Source organism: Schistocerca cancellata, chromosome 2 (genome assembly GCF_023864275.1).
Source record: "Schistocerca cancellata isolate TAMUIC-IGC-003103 chromosome 2, iqSchCanc2.1, whole genome shotgun sequence".
NCBI classification, from domain to species: domain Eukaryota; kingdom Metazoa; phylum Arthropoda; class Insecta; order Orthoptera; family Acrididae; genus Schistocerca; species Schistocerca cancellata.
In genome coordinates this window covers 1,085,299,285-1,085,311,299 of record NC_064627.1, presented here as the reverse complement: position 1 = coordinate 1,085,311,299, position 12,015 = coordinate 1,085,299,285, and the positions used below count along the sequence as shown (strand labels likewise).

Sequence of the window (12,015 nt, the reverse complement as noted above, 5' to 3'; positions counted from 1 at the left end):
CATATGCTCTTGATTGTAGGCATCTGGTAATCGAGCAGACCAAGGCAACATGTCGACACTTCGTAGAGCACGGTGGATTAAATAGCGGTATGCGGACGAGCGTTATCCTGTTGCGGAACACCCCCTGGAAAGCTGTTCACAAATGACAGTACAACAGGTCGATCACCACACTGACGTACAGGTTTTCATTCAGGGTGAATGAGATAACTACGGGTGTGCTCCTGCTGTCATACGAAATCGCACCGGAGACCCGTAACTCCCGGTGTAGATCCAGTGTGTTTAGCACGCAGACAGTTTGGCTGCAGGCCCTTAACTGGCCTCCTAACCAATACATGGCTATCACTGGCACCGAGGCAGAACCAACTTCCATCAGAAAACACAACAGACCTCCAACCTGCCCTCCAATGAGCTGTCACTTGACACCAGTTGTAACGCCGGAAATGCATATCTTCCTATTTCCATCTATTGTACTATAAATTTGTTTTCCTTATTTTTGTTACCTGAATATATGACATTTCTGTGTCTTTACATATTGTAATTGTTTTACTATTTGTATATATATATATATATATATATATATATATATATATATATATATATATTTATGCATTTATGTCGATGTATAATTGGTTTGTTTTGTAAATATTATTTGTATTTTTACGCTGGGTCTTGCCTAGGCAAAACTGCTATCGAACGATTACATCGATAGGTCGTGTGAAGAATCAAAGTGTGTAGGATCTTTGGTAGTGTTAACTCTGCCGCGTGGAGCGCAGGCAGGGCAGAGAGAGTCTGGCTGGAGTAGCGAGTGGGGCAGGTGTGTTGTGTGAAGCTCCCGCGAGTTGCCGCGCTTTCGGGGTTTGGCAGCATGTAATTGCGCTCGACTTGCGATGATAGTTTCTGACATGGTGTCGCGGACGGGAAGCATTAGCTGGCGCACATCAAGAGCCCGTTTCGCCTGGTGACCGTGTCGAGAAGAAGGCGCGCCAACATCCAGCTTCTGCAACAGCGACGGCCGACAATGAGTGACTGTCGTCACCTCCTCGATCGACGGCTTCAAACCTTCAATCAACCAACAAGGAAAACTGGAAGCACGTAAAGTTTTAGAACTGTATGGCAGACCTCAGCTTTTCCAACTTTTAAAATTGTTGCATCACAAAATTACAGCTACTTAGCATGAACCTTTGTTGCTCATTGTCCCAATTGCATTACCAAGCAGGGTCCCTTCCTTTTCCGGAATGAACCCGAGTGTCGTTGAAATTCAAACGCCATCATTAAAGTAATATTATAGCATTTCACTGCTTTAATATCAAAGTTCAGTTAAAATATTCATAGCTGGCTACAATATTTAGATTACACAAGCACGAATTAAGAGTGCGAGTTTTGCTACCGTATTTTAGCTTACCTGTGACTGCACCTCAGCTTGGTACGTACTAAAATTTACTATTGTTAATTGTTCAGAATCATTTAATTCAAGTTCAAAGTTAAATCTCTTATTTCTAAATTGCGTAGATTCAAGTAGCTTTTGAAATGATTGTTGAGGTAGTCCAAGACTAACCGTATTTTACTGAATTTCGATGTGCTTCAGAAAGAAAGCTCACTATTAACTTCAGACACTAAATTAACTTTCGATTTTCCGGTTTTATTAATTCTTTTGCTAAATTAAGTCAGAGTGTAGCGAAATTTATTACTTCTGACAAACTTTCAGTTTTCACACTACACTTGTCAACCTTCAGTTGCCACGCTTCTAGTGCTAATTATATGTGTAATAATCTTTCTTTTTCAGTTACTATAGTAATTGTCCTTAGGACTGGCGACCGTAATTTCCCCCAAATCTCAAATATCTAATTACCGCTAGTTGATTGTTAACGTAACGGCAGCACATTTACTTTCTTTATTAACTTTACCCCTATTTCAAAATTAATTTCCACCAGTTTCATTAGCATTTTTCCTTTCATTTAGATGTAACCTTTTCCTCCCTCTTTACCGACAAATTAACCTCGGTGACGATTGCTTTTCCCAAATTTCCATTAGGTACACGCGGTATAATTTTTCACTGTCATTAAGGTCGATAAGTGAGGGGGAGGGTACACAGTGAAGTTGCAAATGGCGGTGGTTTGGAGTCAGTAGAATGCACGGTACAGGGCGTCTGGCCCGGACCTGTCATTGAAGTCACCGATTTGCAGCAGCTCGTTGTGTCACTGTCGTGACAACTGCTGCTCAGATTGCTGCTGCAGATGGAGTACGATGCGCCACAGCCATTTACCGAACACGATGGTCTCCGCTCTCGGTCTTGTTGCGACCGTACATTCTCGTGACCGCCGCGGCCGGCAATCAAGTACAGTGGCTACATTCTTGTCACGTCTTTCTGCAGTATCGCAGACCACAGCTTCATGTAGCCCTTTTACATGACTCCGTTCAAACTCAGTGAGGTGCTCACAATGACATGTTTGCCGCCTTACAGGCAGTATTGAGTAACATCAACTCACCACGTCCAGTCTAAAAGGTAACCAACGCTCACGACTATTACTGCGTGTATTTAAATCAAACTTGATTTGCATCCTCCAAATGGCGCTACTTGTGCCACTATTATGAGACTGGATCGATATTTTAATGGACATCACCTTTCAGTTTATAGATACGTCCACCAACTTTCGTTTATGTCGCACAACTCCTTCTTGGGGTTCCGATTTTTTTTTCCGTCAGTGTATAGTGCGTCTGCGTTAAAATGGCTCACTTGTAATTAATACGGGCTATGTGGATGTAACCAAAATGATATACGAGGTTAAACAAAGAACTTGAGCGCTGTATGTAAGAGGTTAACCAGAAAACTTTAGCGCTATATGTCTGTAGTCGAGGGATCAGATCTTGTAATTTAGCTGAGTAATGATTGATACAGGGCCCCCATCAAATGTGTCAAATTTGCTATTTTTCAATCTGATAAATTGAGGCTGGTGACCTTAATAAAAAAAATTCATGAATCTAACAGTCCAGGAAAGTGATGCAAGTTCCTCAATTATTCTGCAGTCACAGTGGTGCCGACATCGGACGATTTGGCCGACGACTGAGATGGGTCAAAGGGAGTCGTATATTTCCAGATCTGTAAGGCAGCATGTTTGCGGCGTTCCTAGTTTCGGACGACATTTCCGACATCGCACTGCCATCAGCGGAATTGAGATGAGTCTTCTTCAGCAAAATAAGGCGACATTCACTTACGGCAACACATGGAATGTCAAAAATTTGTTGCTATTAAGACAAGTTTTTGGGATGAAGAAGGCGCTACACGTATTTCTGGAGTTTGTTTCTTTAATAAATACGTCAGTTTACACGCAAAAAAAAGAAAGTTTCACTTTTTCTTTTCTGACCGCAAAGATGCTTACTCGAAGCTGAAAATAAAGTATTCGCAAGGAAAATCTAATTATTTCACATTTGGTAGGGCCACACTTTACCTTCGTAAATAAAGGTTTATCATTGTCAATGTGAAATCTCGCCATTAGGCTATTATAATCTCGCCCACTTAATTCACGGATGTTGTACTGAAAAACATCATCGTCTGCTAATTTACGTTCGGTAAGTTTTAGACCACACATTGTATCATATAAAATTTAGCTGAAGTGCGAAAAAGCTTTTGAATCTGAAATCACAATGATATTGTCTGAATTCACGAGTACGCGCAAGTGACGTGAAAATCTTTACAACGGTAAATCTCAGCTATGTTTTACAACGTTTACTTCTTCACTACCATGTGTTTACATTGTTCATATAATTAGCGCGGTCATTACAATAATTCGGGAAAGAGCGTGTATTTCTCGAGTAACATAAAAACTTCATTTACACGTATTCCATGTCTTTATAATACACACATGAAAAAAAGTTTTGCATCACCCCGGTTCCCAGAATTCCTGAAGACAGACGTTGACTGTGGACATTGTATCACAGGCACAGTCCCTTTGTTCAGAGATCACTAAACCCGCCCAAAGATGTAAACAACCATGCATGATGAGCGCCTATTAGACGGAGGTGGGCCGACAGCCGATCAGTTCCAGTCATTCGACCAGGAAGGAGGTACACGGCTCGTGTTGTCTGTAGTTCAACAATGCCTAGACGTTCAATACAGCGGTTCGATCGCGTCCGCATTGTTACTGGAGGAGACGGAGAGAGACAGAAACTGTCGATGACATGCCTCGCTTTGGCCGCCCAAGGGCTACTACTGCAGTGGATGACCGCTACCTACGAATTATGGCTCGGAGGAAACCCGACAGCAATGCCACCATGTTGAACAATGCTTTTCGTGCAGCCAGAGGACGTCGTGTTACAACTCTAACTGTACGCAATAGGCTGCATGATGTGCAACTTCACTCCTGACGCCCATGGCGAGGTCCAACTTTGCAACCATGACACTATGCACCGCGGTACAGATGGACCCAGCAACATGCCGAATGGACCGCTCAGGATTCGCATTACGTTCTCTTCACCGATGAGTGTCGCATATGCTTTCAACCAGACAATCGTTGGAGACGTGTTTGGAGTCAACCTGGTCAGACTGAACGCCTTAGACACACTGTCCAGCGAGTGAAGCAAGGTAGAGGTTCCCTGCTGTTTTGGGGTGGCATTATGTGGGGCCGAGGTACGCCGCTGATGGTCATGGAAGGCGCCGTAACGGCTGTACGATACGTCAATGTCATCCTCCGACCGATTGTGCAAGCATATCGGCAGCATATTGCTAATGCATTCGTCATCATCGATGACAATTCACGCCCCCATCGTGCACATCTTGTGAAGGATTTCCTTCAGGATAAGGGCATCGCTCGTCTAGGGTGGCCAGCATGTTCTCCAGACATAAAACCTATCGAACGTGCCTGGGATAGATGGAAAAGGGCTGTTTATGGACGACGTGACCCACCAACCACTCTGTGGGATCTACGCCGAATCGCTGTTGAGCAGTGGGACTATCTGAACCAACAGTGCCTTGATGAACTTGTGGACAGTATGCCACGACGAATACATGCGTGCGTCAATACAAGAGCACATGCTAATGGGTATTAGAAATACCGGTGTGTACAGCAATCTGGACCACCATCTCTGAAGGTCTCGCTGTATGGTGGTACAACATGCAATGTGTGGTTTTCAGGAACAACAAAAAGAGCGGAAATGATGTTTATGTTGATCTTTATTCCAATTTTCTGTACAGGTTCCGGAACTCTCGGAACCGAGGTGATGCAAAACTTTTTTTGATGAGTGTAAAAAAAAAAAGACTAGACTTTCTGACAAGTTACTGACTAGAGAAATGCTGAGGAATTAATTGTGCCGACGAGTGACCAAGGCAAGTAGGAACGCACTGCGATCATCGTAAATCGGTCGACTTCTCTCGAATAATTTCTCGATTCAATCTCTGTCGGTCCATTATGGTCAGGTGACATCGGCTTTTATGTATTTCTCGATTCAAAAAACTTTACAAAAAACTCGAATAATATCGATACCATTGCGGCGTGTGTGCTTACGCTACACAGCGCTGTTAACAAGGGGCGAAGCCTACTGGTGGTTTTAGCGACGTATCCGGACCGCCGACTTCGTTACGGTGACGAAAATGTACCGCCGTTTTATTGGAGTCTACTGTAGCACATGTCTTTTTAATGACTACCAGATGGGTTCAAATTTCGAACATCTTGAGATCGATTATAGCTGCAGCGCAAGCCCTCAGTTTTATGTGTTGTGCATAGTCTGCGTAAGTTACTGTTGGAAAGATATGGATGCTGCACACAGAATATTAAACTGAAAGTTTGCTCTGCAGCTACAATCGATCTAAAGATGTTGTAAATTGGAACGTAACTGGTAATCATTATAAAGACAAATGTGACAGCACACTGCAATAAAAACTTAAGAATAATTACCAGTTGTTGTTGTCGATATATCTCTCATCTGATACAATGTCAAGCTTTATACACTCCTGGAAATTGAAATAAGAAAACCGTGAATTCATTGTCCCAGGAAGGGGAAACTTTATTGACACATTCCTGGGGTCAGATACATCACATGATCACACTGACAGAACCACAGGCACATAGACACAGGCAACAGAGCATGCACAATGTCGGCACTAGTACAGTGTATATCCACCTTTCGCAGCAATGCAGGCTGCTATTCTCCCATGGAGACGATCGTAGAGATGCTGGATGTAGTCCTGTGGAACGGCTTGCCATGCCATTTCCACCTGGCGCCTCAGTTGGACCAGCGTTCGTGCTGGACGTGCAGACCGCGTGAGACGACGCTTCATCCAGTCCCAAACATGCTCAATGGGGGACAGATCCGGAGATCTTGCTGGCCAGGGTAGTTGACTTACACCTTCTAGAGCACGTTGGGTGGCACGGGATACATGCGGACGTGCATTGTCCTGTTGGAACAGCAAGTTCCCTTGCCGGTCTAGGAATGGTAGAACGATGGGTTCGATGACGGTTTGGATGTACCGTGCACTATTCAGTGTCCCCTCGACGATCACCAGTGGTGTACGGCCAGTGTAGGAGATCGCTCCCCACACCATGATGCCGGGTGTTGGCCCTGTGTGCCTCGGTCGTATGCAGTCCTGATTGTGGCGCTCACCTGCACGGCGCCAAACACGCATACGACCATCATTGGCACCAAGGCAGAAGCGACTCTCATCGCTGAAGACGACACGTCTCCATTCGTCCCTCCATTCACGCCTGTCGCGACACCACTGGAGGCGGGCTGCACGATGTTGGGGCGTGAGCGGAAGACGGCCTAACGGTGTGCGGGACCGTAGCCCAGCTTCATGGAGACGGTCGCGAATGGTCCTCGCCGATACCCCAGGAGCAACAGTGTCCCTAATTTGCTGGGAAGTGGCGGTGCGGTCCCCTACGGCACTGCGTAGGATCCTACGGTCTTGGCGTGCATCCGTGCGTCGCTGCGGTCCGGTCCCAGGTCGACGGGCACGTGCACCTTCCGCCGACCACTGGCGACAACATCGATGTACTGTGGAGACCTCACGCCCCACGTGTTGAGCAATTCGGCGGTACGTCCACCCGGCCTCCCGCATGCCCACTATACGCCCTCGCTCAAAGTCCGTCAACTGCACATACGGTTCACGTCCACGCTGTCGCGGCATGCTACCAGTGTTAAAGACTGCGATGGAGCTCCGTATGCCACGGCAAACTGGCTGACACTGACGGCGACGGTGCACAAATGCTGCGCAGCTAGCGCCATTCGACGGCCAACACCGCGGTTCCTGGTGTGTCCGCTGTGCCGTGCGTGTGATCATTGCTTGTAGAGCCCTCTCGCAGTGTCCGGAGCAAGTATGGTGGGTCTGACACACCGGTGTCAATGTGTTCTTTTTTCCATTTCCAGGAGTGTATTTTATTAACACAATAGACATCACCGTAATTTCCGCCTGTTCTTTCACTTGACTCTCGCTTTACTGACATCGTTGATGATTTTATCGTCCTGAAACAAAGTGTATGAGCCTTGAAACTGATTCACGGTCATACGCGTCTATTTGGGATACTATACATTACATTTACAGGTGTATATACATTCAGTGCAAATCTACGAGCGTTGTACTCGTGCATTCAGCCGCAACGGACAGACAGGACTACCACTAACGATGCGGCAGCAGTACTGGGAAGGGCGAAATATGCTGTTACTGGGGCGTCCATGCCTACTGCTAGAGCGTGACGTCTCCCCCTAGTCTACGGGGAGTACGTGGAGCTACAGACAAACACAGAAGCTACCGAAGCCACACAGAGCCGATGCGGCCCTACCTTCTGTCGACGCTTGTCTTCACACACTGCTCCACCTTGAGGCTTTGGAATAAAGAAAACAAAGCATTAATACCACAAAATGTCAAAACAATCCAACAACAACAAACAGCCAAAACAGTAAACTCCTCTACACACTGTACACTCTATGCCTGTACACTACAAAGAGAGAACAACATGCAACACTAGCACACACAAACATGTCACGCGTATAAATGGCTCTGAGCACTATGGGACTCAACTGCTGTGGTCATAAGTCCCCTAGAACGTAGAACTACTTAAACCTAACTAACCTAAGGACATCACACACATCCATGCCCGAGGCAGGATTCGAACCTGCGACCGTAGCGGTCGTGCGGTTCCAGACTGTAGCGCCTTTAACCGCTCGGCCACTCCGGCCGGCCTTCACGTGTATAAGTGTCAAGTGTCAAATCACTTGTCCGTCGTGTCGAGAAATTCCAGACGCTACCTTCAGATATTCCCTAACTATCAAAATAGTTCAACTTAACTGCAGCACCCGGCCCATTTTTATCTGTGTTACTTACTATTGAGACATCTGCTATGGAAAGCTTCTACGTCTCCCCACTGCATGATTTTCAGGCAATACGATGTAAGCCGTGTTTAATGTATTACGACCTGCATTCCGTTCTTGGAAAAGAAACAAATTAGTTACGTGCGCTGACGATTTGTTGCACATGTAACCTCCCACGTAGTGTCGAAACAGCTTTCTAAAGACACTTGGACGAATGTAATTAAACCTTCAAACTTTCTTTTGTATGTCTTATAAAAGCATGCACTCATTTAATTGTATCACTGGCATTATAAAGCTATTTTTCTTCTATAAACAAATAATATACAGGTTACATTTAATGAAAGAAACTCTCTCATCAGATATTAACCACAGGATTGTTACAAGTCGCAAAAAGTAGTACTCTGCTACCAAATCCTCATCTTTTCGCAGGTAACGTGTCGGTCGCCTTCCGTCCCAGACAGTGTGGCCTATTCACTCAATCAACCTTCACCTAATAAAAACAAAACATATAATACAAAACTAAATAAAAATATAGAAGAAAAAATTCTCTCTTAAAGAAATTAAAGCTACAGATATACTTACATAACAGTTCTAGTATCCTGAGCAAAAAAAAAAAAAAAGTATACCGTACTCAGTATTAACAGCAATGCTGAAATAAAATATTCAAATGCTTATAAAGTAGCTCTAATAGCACATTGGAAAACAGTGCTAGTCTATGATTATATTCTTTATACCATTAATAATTGGAGCACCAAATACAGTTTTTTACGTTTACGTCTGTCATTTACACTTCTTCTTACGAGTCAGTTACAGAATTAGCAATTTTAAATAAAGGATGACTTACTTGGAAGGGTTTTTTCATTAGTGAAATTATTTATGTATAGGACCTTGGTTAATATTACTACTTTTAACTACTACTAGTGGTGCTAAGACATAAATTCGCATTATTACTATAATACACTGAGGTCATTAAAGTCATGCGGTAGCGAAAAAAAAAATGAAATGATCGTGTGGCATTGTTGGCCGAGAGGCCCCATCCGCGGAAGTTCGGCCGCCGTGTTGCAATTCTTATTTCAGGTGACGCCACGTTGGGCGACTTGCGCTTCGGTGATAATGAAATGATGATGAGGCGAACACAACACTCAGTGTCCAACCCGGCCGGGATTCGAAGCCGGGCCCGCTGCATGGTAGGCAAACACGTTACCATTCAGCTTATCAGGCGGACATGGGGTAGTGGTAGGCAGATTGCAGTAGCATCGAGTACACAAGGCACAAAAGGGCAGTGCGTGTACTCATGTGATTCATTTGAAAAGGTTTCCGAACTGATTATGGCCTCACAACGGGAATTAGCAGACTTTGAACGCAGAATGGTAGTTGGAGCTAGACACATGGGACATTACATTTCGGAAACCATTAGGGTACAGGACAGCAACCCCTCTTGCCTCTTCACACACTTATTAAGGGCCATCAAACCAGCCATTGCATGTCAAAAGTCTGTATCAGGTGACCCCTCAAAAGAGTACAAGTGTCCCAGTGTTCTCTAGGGAGGTTCGCAGACGGCAATTCTCGTTTGTGGACGTTGTATTCAACCAAGCACATGCAGTCTGACACCATAATGAAGTGCAAGTTGCAAGGGCAGTCTCATCGAAGAAGGATGGACTTCCGGTGGTGTTCTGCAGTTGTTAATGCCTCTCCATGGTTCATCCACAGATTGCGGATACACTACAGGGCGGCAGGCCAGTATACAAGGCGAGTTGGACACGGTCATCGACGCATTACAATCCCACTTGAAGACCGATGTCTGGCCATCTCTGCCTTGCGGCGTCGTACGGATACCGCCAGAGCGCTGCCAGGCGATCTCAGAAGGGCCACCGGAGCCTCTGTGTCCGATCAGACTGTAATGAATAGGTTACGAGAAAGGACTTTACGATCAGATGTCCTGTCGAGTACCCGACACGACAACGTCTTGCAGCTCGCCTTCAGTTCTGCCGTTCCCGTATCAACTGGCAGCTTCGTCGCTCGCGAAATGTATTCTTCACAGACGAGTCCAGATGTCCACTGATGCGAGGTGACGGCCATGTTCGTGTGTGGAAACGCCGTGATGAACGGACTCTGCCAAATGTTGTCCAAGAAATCGACAGATTCGGCCACGGTTCTACGACGGCATGGGGAGGCATCAGTGTTGACACTAGTACAGATTTTGTCGTCCATGGTCGCCTTAACGCCAGGCAGTACATCCTGAGCAGATCCTGGTGGACGATGTTGTGGGCGCTGCATACGGTGGTGCGTGGCCCTGAATTACTTCTAATGTCAGGGCCTACATGGCGGGCGGCAGCAGGGATATCTTTCGAAGCCTGGACATTGAAACAATGGAATGGCTAACAGTGAGCCCCGACCTAAAGTCTATCGAACATGTGCGGCAAATGCTTGACAGACATTTTCGTGGTCGTCCCGTTCCACTATTGACTCTCCAAGAACTCTCAAGGGCTCTCGACGGAATTGATACCAAAGGGGACTCGGATAAACTTATACAGAGCATGCCACGTAGGTATCAGGTGGAGATAGCAGCTCACGGAGGGCCTACGAGTTATTGAAGCTCTCAGAGGCCAATGAAAAGCACCCCGGATGATGGGATGAATGATTGCCGGCCACTGTGGTTGAGCGGTTCTAGGAGCTTCCGTCCGGAACCACGCGGCTCCTACGGTCACAGGTTCGAATCCTACCTCGGGCATGTGTGTGTGTTGTCCTTGGGTTAGTTAGTTTTAAGTAGTTCTAAGTTCTAGGGGACTGATGACCTCAGATGTTAAGTCCCATAGTGCTTAGAGCCATTTGAACCATTTTTTTAATGAATGATTGTTTCCACTTTGTTTTCGGTGCCTCTCGGACAGTTCAGTTCCTTTTATGTAAATGAACGAGGATGTAATGATGTATTATTGTGTACTTAATCTGTGAATATCATTAAAGTATGATTACGGACCGTACGTACTAGTAAACTAAGGTTTTCTGTAATGTCTTCGTTTACATAAGGTTGCATACTTTATTCAACGCAATTCCTGAAGTTGCGTCAGTATTTTTACGACTCTGAAAGTCGATCCCGTAATCCACTGCCGCACGAAGTTGCAATATGCTACATTTTTAAAGATGGATATAGTAAATGTCAGTAACTGCTGTTGCCAGAAGTAGATTAATTTGTGGTTTTAATTAACTCATTCGCTTCATCGCACGACAGCAGAGTGAGTATATCAGACTGGCTAGTTTAATTAAAATTCAATATTAATGACTCTTTGTACTGCTGAGTAGTAATTAATAGGAGATTTTTGTTTATAGTCTGCTCTTGAGTGTGTATGACAGATAAAATTGCTCTGAGCACTATGGGACTTAACATCTATGGTCATCAGTCCCCTAGAACTTAGAACTACGTAAGCCTAACTAACCTAAGGACATCACACAACATCCAGTCATCACGAGGCAGAGAAAATCCCTGACCCCGCCGGGAATCGAACCCGGGAACCCGGGCGTGGGAAGCGAGAACGCTACCGCACGACCATCATGAAAAAGGCTGACTTATTTCAACTTGTGGCATTTAATACAGTGCTGTGGTTCATACCGTTCAATGTACAAAAGAATATGGTTCAGGTACCAGAACATGAACATTAGGAGCGTTATGGGAAAGACTCAGGTAACTGTGGTTATAGAAAATTGCTCGTATACAGCTTC

General features: G+C 45.2%; 1 long non-coding RNA gene across 1 annotated transcript in view; it reads right to left on the bottom strand.

Moving 5' to 3' along the window:
- Window positions 1–7,768: 7,768 nt before the first annotated feature.
- The window catches only part of LOC126163094 (uncharacterized), a 209,767-nt gene continuing 205,520 nt past the window's right edge, over window positions 7,769–12,015 (bottom strand). Inside the window, exon 3 of the long non-coding RNA XR_007535157.1 lies at window positions 7,769–7,811. This is a non-coding gene — a long non-coding RNA (uncharacterized LOC126163094). The remainder of the gene's footprint in view (window positions 7,812–12,015) is intronic.